Source organism: Drosophila miranda, chromosome 4 (genome assembly GCF_003369915.1).
Source record: "Drosophila miranda strain MSH22 chromosome 4, D.miranda_PacBio2.1, whole genome shotgun sequence".
Lineage (NCBI taxonomy): Eukaryota > Metazoa > Arthropoda > Insecta > Diptera > Drosophilidae > Drosophila > Drosophila miranda.
The window spans coordinates 1,847,394-1,861,704 of NC_046677.1; the positions used below are offsets into that span (position 1 = coordinate 1,847,394).

At 38.6% G+C, this 14,311-nt stretch overlaps 1 protein-coding gene across 2 annotated transcripts in view; it reads left to right on the forward strand.

Annotated features, from left to right (window-relative positions):
* Positions 1–6,736: 6,736 nt before the first annotated feature.
* Positions 6,737–14,311, forward strand: part of LOC117188768 (mitochondrial basic amino acids transporter) — a 160,246-nt gene continuing 152,671 nt past the window's right edge. Inside the window, exons 1-2 of one of the 2 annotated variants that reach the window (XM_033393129.1) lie at positions 6,737–6,839; positions 9,574–9,637. The gene's annotated coding sequence lies outside the window, so the exon portion shown is untranslated. Of the gene's footprint in view, positions 6,945–9,573; positions 9,638–14,311 lie in introns of both variants that reach the window. The other variant, XM_033393128.1, reaches the window with a different exon arrangement.

Genomic DNA, 14,311 nt, shown 5'->3' on the forward strand with positions numbered 1-14,311 from the left:
TAGACACCAACCACTTGCCTCGAGCTATGGCGGAAATCCTTATCGACCGAGCCAACCGCTGGTTCCGCACCAGCAGGCTGCAAGGCGCCTCGTGGGCCAACTTCCGGCAAGAATTTTTGGCCTTTTTCCTCCCGCCGCGGTATTTCGAACAGTTACAGGATCAGATCCGAGCCCGCAAGCAAGCGACGGGCGAGTCATTCAAGGACTTCATAATCGAGCTCAGGTTGCTCATGCACCACGCCGGGTACGATGATGCCCGAGAGCTCAACAGGATTTATGATAATACTCTGCCGGCATATCAACTGTACGTGCGAAGACACGAACTGCGAAGTTTGGCCCAACTAACGATGTTGGCTACGGAGTTCGAATCCATCCAAGAGCGGAATAACCCCACTGCTCCCACTGCCCCTCGGCCCGGCCCAAGATACACTAGACCGACACACTACACTACCTGTGGGTGCAGGGTAATAGACATAGACAAGGGTATGCGGAGCATGGACTATAGATATGTCACTATATATACATATGTATATAATATAATAATATAATATTATATAATAATATTATAATATTAAAGTAAATTAAATTATTACTCCCCAAAGCGTCAGCAATCGGTGACAACGACGAGAGCGAGAGCAGTAGCGACGTCCGTCCTCAGCCGCTATGCAGGCAGCGACGTCCCTGCCGAGCGCAGCAGCGACGTCCGGCCTCAGCCTCCAGTGACGCCAGCAGAGGCATCGAAAACCGCGCGAAGCAACGACGAAAGTTAGCAACTGTTATTAGTTTCTAACTAACGATCGGCGCAGAAAAACTAAAGCACTATACCTTAATAAGCAAGCACTACTTTTATTTAATAAGTTAAAAGCTAAACTAGTTTGAATGGGATTAATATAAATCGCTTATCGAAAAGTCTCTATCGCTCTCGCTGGCTAGAAATCGACTGGTCCCACCAAAACGCAGCCTACTGAGATTTGGCGGTTTTTTTTACGAAAGAATTTAGTGCAAGGGAGAACGAACGAAGTCAAAGCATGCGGAAGGAGACTTACAAGGTGAATTCACCAATAAGGTTGCGTATGATAATCGCCGAAAGACAGCAAGTGTGGTGATGACGTCACCTTGTTAATAAAGCCATTTGTAACCATTTGTAAATGTGTAAGGATGTAAACAGACAGTTGAGAGAACTCTTGTCTGAGTGGGGCAGAGAAGCATGCGGAACAAACGGACAATTCAATTCATGTTCTCAAAATAGACATACAAGGTGAATTCACCAATAAGGTGCCGTATGATAATCGTTGAAAGAGAGCAGCTGTGGTGACGACGTCACCTTGTTAGACATTTGCAAATGAAGTATGTATGGACATTTGCTCTGTTGAGAGAACACTTGTCTGAGTAGGACAGAGAATTGAGAGAATAAAATGGAGCGGCTATTTTACTCTTTTCTTCCATACGCATATTTTGAGTGAAAACATTTGCGTGTCCCCCTCCCCTTACTGTAACGATGCTCTCCCCTTACTGATGCTCTCTCCCTCTTTTTGGAATGCGGAGAGAGAGAGAGAGCCCCTGGTTTTAGATTTCGCTTTTTTTTTTACAGACAATTCTCATTCTTTCTATAGGCATTTATAACACTTTAACACACACCTAACGGCTTATTCAAACAGCTGCATATACACTAGAGTGTCCCTTATATGGGGGCAAATTTTTTTTTCGAATTTAATCACACATACCCTCTTATTTTTTTCTTTTTGCCTTAAAGTATGTGTGTCTTAAATATTATTTGAAAATTTTGTCATTAACCCATGCCGAATCGCACTCAAAAATTTACATATGTAAAAGTCTTTTGAGATATCTTACTTAGTCACCGATTTTTCATATAAAATAAATTATAGGTACAATTTTAATCAATGTACGCAATTTTAACATTTTATTGGGAATATTTTCTTTTTTAAGTCTCCTTTTTACAATCCGGGTACATTTTTCTATGTTCCTGAACGCAACGTAACAAAAACTGTTTTTGTTCCTCAACCACTGTTAGACGACCGTGAAAGTCTTGCATCAATTTCACAGCTCTTTCTGCTGTATCATTTACTGCCTTAAATAATGAAAGACTCTTCTTGCTTTTTAAGTAAGATGGGTTACTGTTCCATGATGAAGGGCGCAGATTCAAAAAACTGTCATCAATTTTAAGGCGATTAAATGATGTCCTACTTTGTTTAGATATAAAATCGTCCATAAGTTTTTCTAAAATGGAAAGAAAACAAGAAATTGCATATTTGAGTTAATAATTGAAGTTTCTAATATTACTTTCCAAAAAGTGCACCGTTAAGATCTTCCATCGATGGTACATATCGTTTTTCTAAGCTGGTTCTATTTTGTTTAGTCAAATTTGTGACCATTCTTTCCAAATGTAACATCGTCATCAAAAAGTGAGAGTACCGATATTTCATCATGTACATAGATACCATAAATGATGACAAAATATCTTTAAAGGATTTTATTTATTTATAAATCCTGATACGGTGCTTTCACAGCAGAGGAACTTTCAAGCCATGGTTTCACATAGGTAGAGACTATGAACAATGACAGGTCGTATATTGCTGCGATTTCTTTTTTAGTGAGCTTCAGCAGAGTGCTTAAAATTGCCATTTTTAAGGTGTAAATGGCTCGTGCCATCCAACGAGCTTGAGGCATCGCGCCAGGAGGTCTTACTTTCTGTTCCCGTCCAATGTCGCCACCTAGGAATATTATGAAGAGTTCAATTAACTCCCGAAAGTCTCCTCTAGCATAATTTTTTTCAGTTTCGTTTGAAAAAACTCCAACCACTCATTATATTTAGAACGGCTAAAGTGCGCTTCCACAGATTTTTCCAAGTATCCTTACGCTTTTTAAAAAGGGGAATATCTGGACTTCTTGCTATTTACGCAATACTCTTTTTTGTACAAGCTCGTTGATGTGATAGCAACATGCAAAATATAGCAAATCTCTATCAAATTTTTGCTGTAACAATAAGCACGTGCCGTTAAACCGACATGTGTTTGAAGCTGTTGTATCAAAACAAAGAATTTGTACGCAATCTTCAAGATTCCATTTGAGAACCGCATTCCAAACAGCTTGTGCTTGATCTTTACCTGTCGAATTTTGCAGATGTGGCACTGCAATGAGTTGTTCGTTACTTTCATATGCGATTACAATTGGAAGACGTTTCTCCTTACAGCTTCGAGCATTTAGAGCTGGTAAGAGCTTTCCATCCCAGTGCAGACTTACAACTTGTGGAATATTATTGTTGAAATCCTCTTTTATCGCTAACGTGCGTTTCTTCCGACTTTCAGTACGAATTCGTTGAATGGTAGACTTGTTAATAATAAGCTCATCAAAATTGTAACCAAGTGCCTTTACACTTAAACAGATTACCTTACACTAAGCTGGCACCTATCTAAGGCAGCCGCGAGCTTCGGAGTGATTATGTTTTTGCTACCACGTGTTTTTATGTTTTGAGGCTGACCACTTTCGGTTATCATGGAGTTATGGGAGCTTTCTGCTATATCTTCCAAGTTAAATAGTAAAGTTCTAAAAATCATGAAGAATAATTTCATATAAATTACCTGTGTGTGAAGATCAAAATTCGAAGAAGGCGCACTCAATGAAGAATCATGCTTTCTTTGCCGGGTTTATACTTTCAAACGCCTTGTTTGAGAGCGTTCTTCCTTATTGGCCAATTCTTTATTCACTCCACCCAAGCAGCCGGGTCTCCCTGCTTTTCTTTGGCACTGCAGAAACTTTTTATCCTCTTAAATTTTGATTATTTCCGTTGCTTCGGAATGGGCAATATCAAACAAATTGTCCAAAGTTTGAACCAAATTCTCTCTACGGGATCTATAATTTTCTGATACTTTTTTAGCATCTTTTTGAAGGTCTCTCCAAGCTTGATGTAAGCATTATAGCTGTTTTACACAGTTAGGCAAAGATTTTGTGGGTATTCTTGCTTTTTCCCAAAAGATAATGCATTTGCGAAGCGCCAGATTAGCACTTTCATTTGTTGTCATTTTTACTTCACGCGTATTATAAAACAGAACCGCAAGCACTTGGCGATTCGACGGAAGTTTTGCGCCAACTATTTGATGATTTATATCACCAACTAGAAAAATTTGCGGTTTGGAGCTGCATAACACTTGAGCCATTGTTAAAAATATTATATTGTGTTTTATTACTTGGTAAACGCTTTGCCGCCAAAAACACAAAAGTAACGGGGTCTGCCATATGTTTAATGAACAGCGAACAGAGATGCCACATCGCTTTATAAAACCCAAGTTTAACCTTTTTTTTATATATGTATGTTATATATATTTAAAACATATACTTTTAAATGTATATATCTATATGTTTTATATATTTTATTTAGTCAAATAAGGCATACAAATTAAATTTGACGCGAGTAACAAACAGGTTGTCAGAAACATATATACATATACACATGTACATATATGTATATGTGTATATTATACACATACATACTATATAATGTTTATTTATTTACATATTTATGATCATTATCTTACATTTACATCCATATATATGTATGCACATAGCTCTTGCCGTGACGGGCGGTGTGCGGTAATCATTTTGTTTTGGACAAGTGATATTGCTGGGCATGCTGAGTCTCTCTCTCTCTATTTAGTCTCTTTGTAGACAAAGGGACAGATTGATTTGTTAATGTGGGAGGGGGTGATTGATCTAAGACATGGACAAGCAGACAACGCGGTACGCTTGTTTGAAGAGAGAGGGGCATCGGGTCATCGGGTATCCCTCTTTTTTGGATAAAGGGGTCTTGGTCAGAATGTTGAGGGTAAAACAAAGAAAATGAGACCGCCTGCCAGCAGCCAGTGTAGGGCTTGAACTGCCGGGGATTGCTTTTATTTTTTGCAGGGCAGAGAGATAGAGAGAGAGGGAGATAGAAAGCGCGAACGCATAGCTGCGCAGCCACTGCCAATTGTTTTGCTCCTTTTGGCTATAAAAATGATCCGATCTGATCCAGATTCAGCAATCTCATAGATACAGTCATTCAACTATGATTGTGCGTTTTTAGTTTTCTTGTATCTCCAAATTGTGGATGCCACAGAATTTCGTCCTTTGTGGGGCGGAAGGGGGTGAGGCGAAATTTTTAAATATACATTTTATAGTGAGATCTAACAGGAGTGTGGATACCAAATTTGGTTGCTCTAGCTTTTATAGTCTCTGAGATCCTTCAACTCATATTTTGCAATAGGCAAAACTGACCATGGCTTCATGTGCGTTAGAGAGAGACAGAGCGAGAGAGAACGAAATTGTTTTCTTGATTCTGGCTATAATAGCTATACGATCTAGATCAGATTTTGCATTCTAAAAGATTTAATCATCCTCTACGATTCAGCGTTTTCTGTTTTCTCGTATCTTTGAAATTGTGGATGTCACAGACTTGCGCACTTTGTGGGGGCGAAAGTGGGCGGGGCAAAGTTTTGAAACATACTTGTAACAGTAACATATCAAAGAACTCCGGACATAAAATGTCGTTGCTCTAGCTCTTATAGTCTTTGAGCACTAGGCTTTCATAAGGACGGACAGACAGACAGACAGACAGGGCTCAATCAACTCGGCTATTGATGCTGATCAAGAATATATATACTTTATGGGGTCGAAAACGATTCCTTCTGGACGTTACACACATCCATTTTCACCACAAATCTAATATACCCCTATACTTTTTGAGTACAGGGTATAAAAACGAGGGGGAATGTTATGCTCTACATTTATACCCGATACATAGGTAGTATAGCTACATTGAGCGATAAAGAGTTCGTGCGGGAGAGACACGTAGACTGCGTAGAAAATTGATTTGTTCCTTTTGGCTATAAAAATGATCCGATCTGATCCAGATTCGGCAATCTGGTAGATATGATATGATATTTTCTATGATTGTGCGTTTTTAGTTTTCTCGTATCTTCAATATTGTGGATGCCACAGATTTTCGCCCTATGGCACGGCTATTGATGCTGATCAAGAATATATATACTTTATGGAGTCGAAAACACTTCCCTCTGGACGTTACACACATCCAATTTCACCAGAAATCTAATATACCCCAATACTCATTTTGAGTATCGGGTGTAATCAGTATTTTGCGTCTCGAATTGGTAGAATCTTTAATCCAAGATCGTTTGTTAGACATTGCCTTAACAAGAAAGTATAGTATTTATATTCAATTAATGATTCGCACCAGACGGAATAAATGGCTAGGTCAGCTTTTGCTGATCAAAAAGATAGAATTTTCTTCCTTTTTTTATATAAAATACAAATACCCTTTGGTATCAAAGAAAAATATATATATTTCGAAAATAATGCATACTGTGTATATTAAAACATTTTAGATTCGAGGATTAATTTTAACGTTGACGAATAACAAACAACGGTATATTTTTGACAAACTTAGCTCGGTATCACTAATAATGTCATATTTAAGGAGACAAAATTAATTAAGACTAACTAAAATTAAGAAGAGGAGAATAGTGCGCTTTAGTTCAGCCCAAAGTTAAACCCATCGAACTGACAATGTGCAACATGTGTTTTAAATGTTTTCATAGCAAAAATAGTTAACAGGGTATGAACTCCTCGGCTACTCCTCAACTATATTTTCTCGCTCATTAATTGATAAATCGTAGGCTTTGATACATATGTACATATGTAAACCAGTACATAGACGCTTATCAGCGCTTACGAAATCGTTTTAAATATAGACATTGAATGTGGCTTTGCAACGACGGGAATGTTTTTTAAAAAAGTGAAAAGAAGTTAAAGAAGCGATAAGTGAAGTAAAGTAAAATAATAGTCAATATTGCATTTCTCTTCTTTATTGTATAGAAGACGTTTAAGTGTCATCGATCTTTATCGAAAAAGACGATAATATCGTGCGTCAGGTCATAAAATTGCACTTGAAATTTTGTAATTTAATACGTACATAGTAAATACATTCCGTGCCAGACAAAAGTGTTAGCACAGCAACAACTTTTCAGTAATCTTCTGACTTAAAAGCTTTTTCATCGCGATTTTTAAAGGGAAGATAATGTTTTCCGATAAACTAAATAATTTTCTGTTATATGGCTTTTTTTTATACCCGATACTCAAAATGAGTATTGGGGTATATTAGATTTGTGGTAAAAGTGGATGTGTGTAACGTCCAGAAGGAATCGTTTCCGACCCCATAAAGTATATATATTCTTGATCAGCATCAATAGCCGAGTCGATTGAGCCCTGTCTGTCTGTCCGTCTGTCCGTCCGTCCGTCCGTCCGTCCGTCCGTCCGTCCGTCCGTCCGTCCGTCCGTCCCCTTCAGCGCCTAGTGCTCAAAGACTATAAGAGCTAGAGCAACGATGTTTTGGATCCAGACTTCTGTGATATGTCACTGCTACAAAAATATTTCAAAACCTCGCCCCGCCCACTTCCGCCCCCACAAAGGACGAAAATCTGTGGAATCCACATTTTTAAAGATACGATAAAACCAAAAACGCAGAGTCGTAGAGGATGGCTATATGTTCTAGAGTCAAGAAAACAATTTCATTCTTTCTCGCTCTGTCTCTCTTTAACACACAGGTTTCATGGTCGGTTTTGCCAATTGCAAAATATGAGTTCAAGGATCTCAGAACCTATAAGAGCCAGAGCAACCAAATTTGGTATCCACACTCCTGTGATATCGGACCTTGACCGTTTCGTGTCCAAATTTCGCCACACCCCCTTCCGCCCCCGCAAAGGGCGAAAATCTGGTGCATCCACAAAACTCAGAGACTATTAAGGCTAGAGTAACCAAATTTGGTATCCGCACTTCTGTTAGATCTCACTATAAAACGTATGTCTCAGAATTTCGCCCCACCCCCTTCCGCCCCCACAAAGGACGAAAATCTGTTGCATCCACAATATTGCACATTCGAGAAAACTAAAAACGCAGAATCATAGATAATGACCATATCTATCAGATTGCTGAATCTGGATCAGATCGGATCATTTTTGTAGCCAAAAGCAAGAAATCAATTTGCAGTGGCTACGCAGCGCCCGACGTCACGCTCAGACTGATTTTCTGTCTCTCTCGCACGCACTGTTTGTCGTGTCGTTCAATATTAGCGGCGTTTGTCGGAGGAGAGCCATACTGACTAAGTTTCGGGTATAAATGTAGAGTTGCGGTCTCCGCAGCAACTCACAACGTTCCCCCTCGTTAGACTTGTGGTGGAACTGGATGTGTAAAACACCCACAATGAAGGTTTTTCGACCCCATAAAGTATACATATTCTTGATCAGCATCAATAGCCGTGTCGATATAGCCATGTTTGTCTGCCCATCCCGATGAGAGAGACTATAGAGCTAGAGCAACCAAATGTTGTATATACAAGCAGGCTCCGGGTCGCTTACTTTTTGCGATTTACGTTTTCAGCCAAAAAACATCGTTTCAAGGTGCTCCAGTTTTCACAAATTTTTTTTATTGACGTCTTGTTTGACACCTAGTTCTCAGAAACTATAAGAACTAGAGCAACCAAATTAGGTGTAGAGATTCCTGTGGTATCACACTGAATCAAGTTTGTTCAAAATTTTGCCACGACCCTTCCGCCCCCACAAAAGACGAAAACCTGTTGCACCCACAGTTTTAAAGATACAAGAAAATCGAAAACACAGATCACTGGAAAAATATTATATCTGCCAGAATGCAGAATCTGGTTTAGATCAGCTTATTATTATAGCCAGAAGGAACAAATTAAACTTCAGTGGCTACGTTTACTCATTCTATCTCTCTGACACAGGCCCACTGGCGGAGGGGAGTGAGATTCAATCAATAATAGCTGAGTATCGGGAATAAATGTAGAGCCGCGGCCCTTCCGCCCTTTCTTTGTACGAAAAAAGTTACAAAACGAGGGAGAACGTCGTAAGTCGCCGCTACGGTCGGGGCTCTACATTTATACCCGATACTCAGTCAGTATGCTTCTCCTCCGTCAGAGTGCGCACACTGAACGAAGTAGAGTGTGTGTGAGAGATAGAAAGATAGAGTATAAGTAATCGCGTGGAAGGCGTTGCGTAACCACTGCAGATTAAATGGTTCCTCCTGGCTATAATAATAATCCGATATTATCTAGATCAAGCAACTTGATAGACATTCGCATTCTCTATATTTCTGCGTTTATAGATTTTTCGTACCTTCAAAGTGGTCCCAGATTTTCATCTTTTGTGGAGGTTGAAGGGTTACATGTTACTTGTAACAGTGTGATATCACAGGAATCTGAATAAAATACTTGTTTTCTCTTGCTCCTATGGTCTCCGACATCTAGGCGCTCATTTGGACGGACGACAGACGGAGAGACAGACATGGCTACACCGACTTGGCTATTGATGCTGATCTAGAATAGACATACACTATGGGGTCGGAAACGCTTCCTTCTGGGCGTTACAAACATCCACTTTCCCCACATAACTAATATACCCCTGTTTTATATAATGTATATATATCAAAATTGAAAGATAAGATTAGTTGTTATATTACATCATTCTAATTAAATCTGGCCCATAGGACGAACTATTTGACAGACGGGTATAAACGCCAGATGGTGATTTGGATGCACATATTTACAAATGTAAGTACATAAGATTGATTTACATATACAAATTACTCGACTTAAAATCTAGCCCTTGCGTTCTAGGGTCATAATGTTGTCATAAATATAGAGCCTATCAGCGCTTAAAATGTTTTGAATTTTCTTGGACGTTGACATGCAATGACTGCATCTTGCAAGAGGCGATGCAATTACTGCACCGTCAAGTGGCCCGTCTCAAGCCAGCAGAAGGCTGTTACGCGAGCATGCAGGCAAGATAGCTGTTAGACTAATTTTCGAGGAAAATTAGCACTAAACTTGGCATGCATTTAAAATACAAATGCCACTAAAATTACTAATTGCTAGAAAAGTGTGTAAGGATTAGTAATTTAATAAGAGGAAGAAAATTAGTGGTGGATATAATATGGTAGAGGGAATTATAATCCGAGCATAAGACCCTAAACGGTTCATGCAAGGAATAATTCGATCTACAAAGTGGAAGGAACAACGGTATAAAATTTCTAGTCAGTCTAATAGGAATCGTGAAGTTTATGCGGCTCAACAGATCAGGGCTGTCTATGTCACCCCTGATCAAGTTGTGCATAAATATCACACCAAGCATTTTTCTACGGTTAACTAAGGATGGGAGGTTTACTAACAGTAGTCTACTAGAGTAAGAAGGGAGTCTTACACCCCCATCCCAGTTAAGGCCCCGCAGAGCAAAGAGTAAAAAGTTTTTCTGTAGTGATTGTATACGGTCCTGGTGTACTTTGTACTGAGGGCACCATACACAGGAGCCGTATTCTAAGATCGGACGAACAAGCGAGGTATAGCGAGTCTTTGTTTGTCAAATTCATTTGACCACCTATTTATAAACCCAAGCACACCTATGACCTTATTTACCATGGTAGAAATGTGTTCAGAAAACTTTAACTTGGGGTCTAACATAACCTCAAGATCATCCACCAGGGTGATTCTCTCAATAGGACCACCAAATAGGGTATAGGGAGCCAACAAGAGGTTAACTATGAACGATGAAATGTCATAACTTTGCATTTCGAGGCATTAAGGAGTAACAAGTTTGCACAACACCATGACTGAAAGTTATTGAGATCGGATTGCAAGCGAGAATGAAATGAAATGTCCTTATACTGGACACAGAGTTTAACATCATCCGCATATATAAGTACTCGAGAGTATGCTAATACCGTAGGCAAGTCATTAATAAAGAGTGTGAAGAGCAAGGGGCTGCCCTGTGGTACTCCCGAAGAAACCTTTACTGGTAAAGAGAGTGAGTTTTTGGAGAGGACTCTTTGAGACCTAGAATAAATATAGCTAGAAATCCATCTCAGGAGGTTGGGCGGAAACTCTAAAAGGTCAAGTTTGGAAATGGTTTACAGAGTCTAATGCTTTACTAAAGTCGGTGTAAATAAAATCTGTCTGCAAGTTACCTTGAAAGCCTTTAATAATGAAAGAGGAAAACTCTAACAAGTTCGTGGTGGTTGATCGCCGCCTTATAAATCCATGCTGAGTTGGAGATATAAGTGACTTGCAGAGATGTTGCAAGTGCGGAGTTAAAATCTTCTCAAACAGTTTAGAAATAGCGGATAACTTTGCTATACCTCTATAATTTTTTGCATCAGACTTGCTACCTTTTTTATGGAGAGGAATTATAAACGATTCCTTCCAGATCGGGGGGAAGCAAGAAGAATCAATGGACAGGGTGAATAGTTTAAGCAAGGGTCCACACAGCACCTCGGCGCAGTACCTGAGTACACAACCTGGAACCCCGTCTGGACCCGGTGAAAACACCGGCTTAACTAGTCGAAGATTATGAAGTAAAAAACAAACATTTAACAAGGGACTGAAATGGCGTTCGACCTCGGTAAACCGTATGGGTACGGATGACCAGAGTAGGTTTCCTCAAAATGGGTGGTTTGGAAAAATTGGGCAAAATGATCGGCAATTGCCTGATCATTATTTTCCGGCGTATTACAAAATCATGGGGAGGATGTGTGTGCGCTCGTTCTACGCTTACTGTTTATGAAGCAGTAAAACTGTTTAGGGTCCTGAGAAAAACGTATCCTGCATCGAGATAGGTAGTTCTTATAGCATTGAGCATTAAGAACTGAAAAGTTTGACCGAGCTATTATATAGCGAGAGAGAGAAGTAGAAAAACGAACTTCTTAAACATCTTTACAGAGTCTTGATTTTAAATTATGAAGACTGGATAACTCTTTGGTAAACCAAGGGGGTTTTCCAGTTCCAGTTGGCAAAGTGCATTTTACAAAACGTTTGTGCCTCTTATAACATCAGTGCACAAGTACAAGGCGAACCAATCAAAATCCCCAATGAGGTTATTAAGCTTCGCAAACTCGGCTTTACGAAAGTAGCGGTCACGTTCAGGTACTATTCGACCGATCCAATACCGTTGGTCCTATATCTAGCGACAGTAGGATGGCGTGTTCAGGTATAGTGAGCGGAAGGGCTCGGGTTAACAACACTATGGTCGGATCCGATAAAAAGCACAGATCAAGCAATGGACCCAAGGAATTTTTCCCATGATTGACTTGAGACAGGGATAGCTCAAGCAAGCCGTCAACAAAGTCATGTCCTGACATGGGCACTAGGATACTAGACTCGTTTACCGAAGACCAAACAGTTCCTGGCAAGTCACCTAGTTCTTGGATCATACGATCTTTATCTGATAGCGAGGAATAAACAGCGGTTAAAGCGGACAAATTCTGCTCATAAATTGAGATTTCCGAAGAAGGTGGAATATACGAGCAAGTAATGAATCAGCAAAAGCGGGAAGAATCAGTTTTATTACAATAAATTTGAAGTACGATTCCTTTTTATTTTACTGTAAGCTTTAAATTGACAATATTCTTAATCAAAATTTAATAACAGCTAATTAAAATTGAACTATTGAGAACTATTCCCAATATCGCGTGGGAACTTTGTGACCCCAGGCAGAGACCACATAAATTTCCATTTTTCTTAAAATTTTTTATACCCGGTACTCGAAGACTATAGGGTTATATTAGGTTTGCGGTAAAAGTTGTAAGTATGTAACACCCAGAAGGAAGCGTTTACGATCCCATAGTGTATATATATTCGTGATCAGCATCAATAGCCGAGTCGATATAGCCCTATCTGTCTGTCCGTCCGTCTCGATGAGCTCCTAGATGTTACGGACTATAATAGCTAGAGAAAACAAATTTTGTTTCCGAACTCTTCTGACATCACACTGTTACAAGAGTATTTCAGAATTATGCCCTGCCCACTCCGCCTCCACAAAAGACGAAAATCTGTGGCATCCACAATTTGGAAGATACAAAACATCCAGAATCATAGAAAATTACAATATGCACCAGATTGCCGAAACAAAATCAGATTGGATTATTATTATTATACGCAATTGCGTAGCCAATTAGAATTATGAATTATATTAAATTAAATAGAATACTTTATTTTAACCAATGTTAATTTTACCAGTTAGTAATGCCTATTAAATATTACCATGACCGTCAATATATTTCATTAATGATTCTTAATATAATATGACAAATAAACATTATTGTGTTTGTGTGACAAAATTAAATTTGACTGGTCTTTGTATTTTTTAATATTTGAGAACATAAAATAAATTTTATCGGAACAGAGTGAGCTCTACTATAATAGGACAATCATCGAAAAATTGTATTTTTAACTTTCAGCTCAAATATATAACTTTATATTTTATTATTTTATACTACTTTCGAGCCAAGAAAAAATCCAAATCCTAATATATACATATATTTTTGATTCTAGAATATTTATCCATCAGATTCATGAGGGAGTTTTGAACAAAATTTTTCTTTCGAAAGATTATATAATTAAAACTAAAAAAGTTATTTATTATTTTTTTTATTTTAGTTACGCCTATTTTAATTAAATATGTATTATTTTTTAATAATATTAATAAAAATATTTGTCATAGCCTGAACAAATTCGGCCACCGAATATAAGTTTATTCAGTGTAAAGTTCATATACATAAGCCTGACAAATCAAATTTTAATTAAAAATAAAGCGTACAAAGCAACATTGACAAACATAGTAAGGCTGTTACGGCAGAAACCGCATAGGCAGCTCTAAATATCACTGCGCCTAAGAGCACAGACATTAACAGCACTCAGAAAAGGGTTAATCAGGGTGAATGGCAGACATCAGAAGAGCAAGGAAGAACAACAACGAAAAGTAAAACTGAAGCGGAGAAAGTTTTTTAGCCCCTTAATCGAATACCCTGCCCCGATCTTTGTAACTGAAAACACCTGAATAAAAGCAAAACTTGAAGAACAAACCACGGCAGGCCTATTAAAAGTGGGAGGCTTGACAAACGTACGGCCCCAGATTTGGAGGCGTTGCCAGGTAATTTTAAAGGTAATTTTATCTATATTAGAAGATTTGATAAGTTATTCAGGCAGGCTCCGGGTTTTCTTTACTTTTACGGACTACGTTTCAGCCAAAATGTTTCGTTTTCGTTTTTAGGTTCTCCCGTTATGACAAAATTTTTGTATTGATATGTTGTATTTTCTCATGATAAAACCTTTTCTTTATTCAGCTTAATTTATTTTTTATTTTTTTCTAATACGCGATTTAAGAAGATCAAGACCTTTTAGATGCAACACCTGTGTATTTAACATGTCTAACCAACTGTGAATAACAGTATGTAT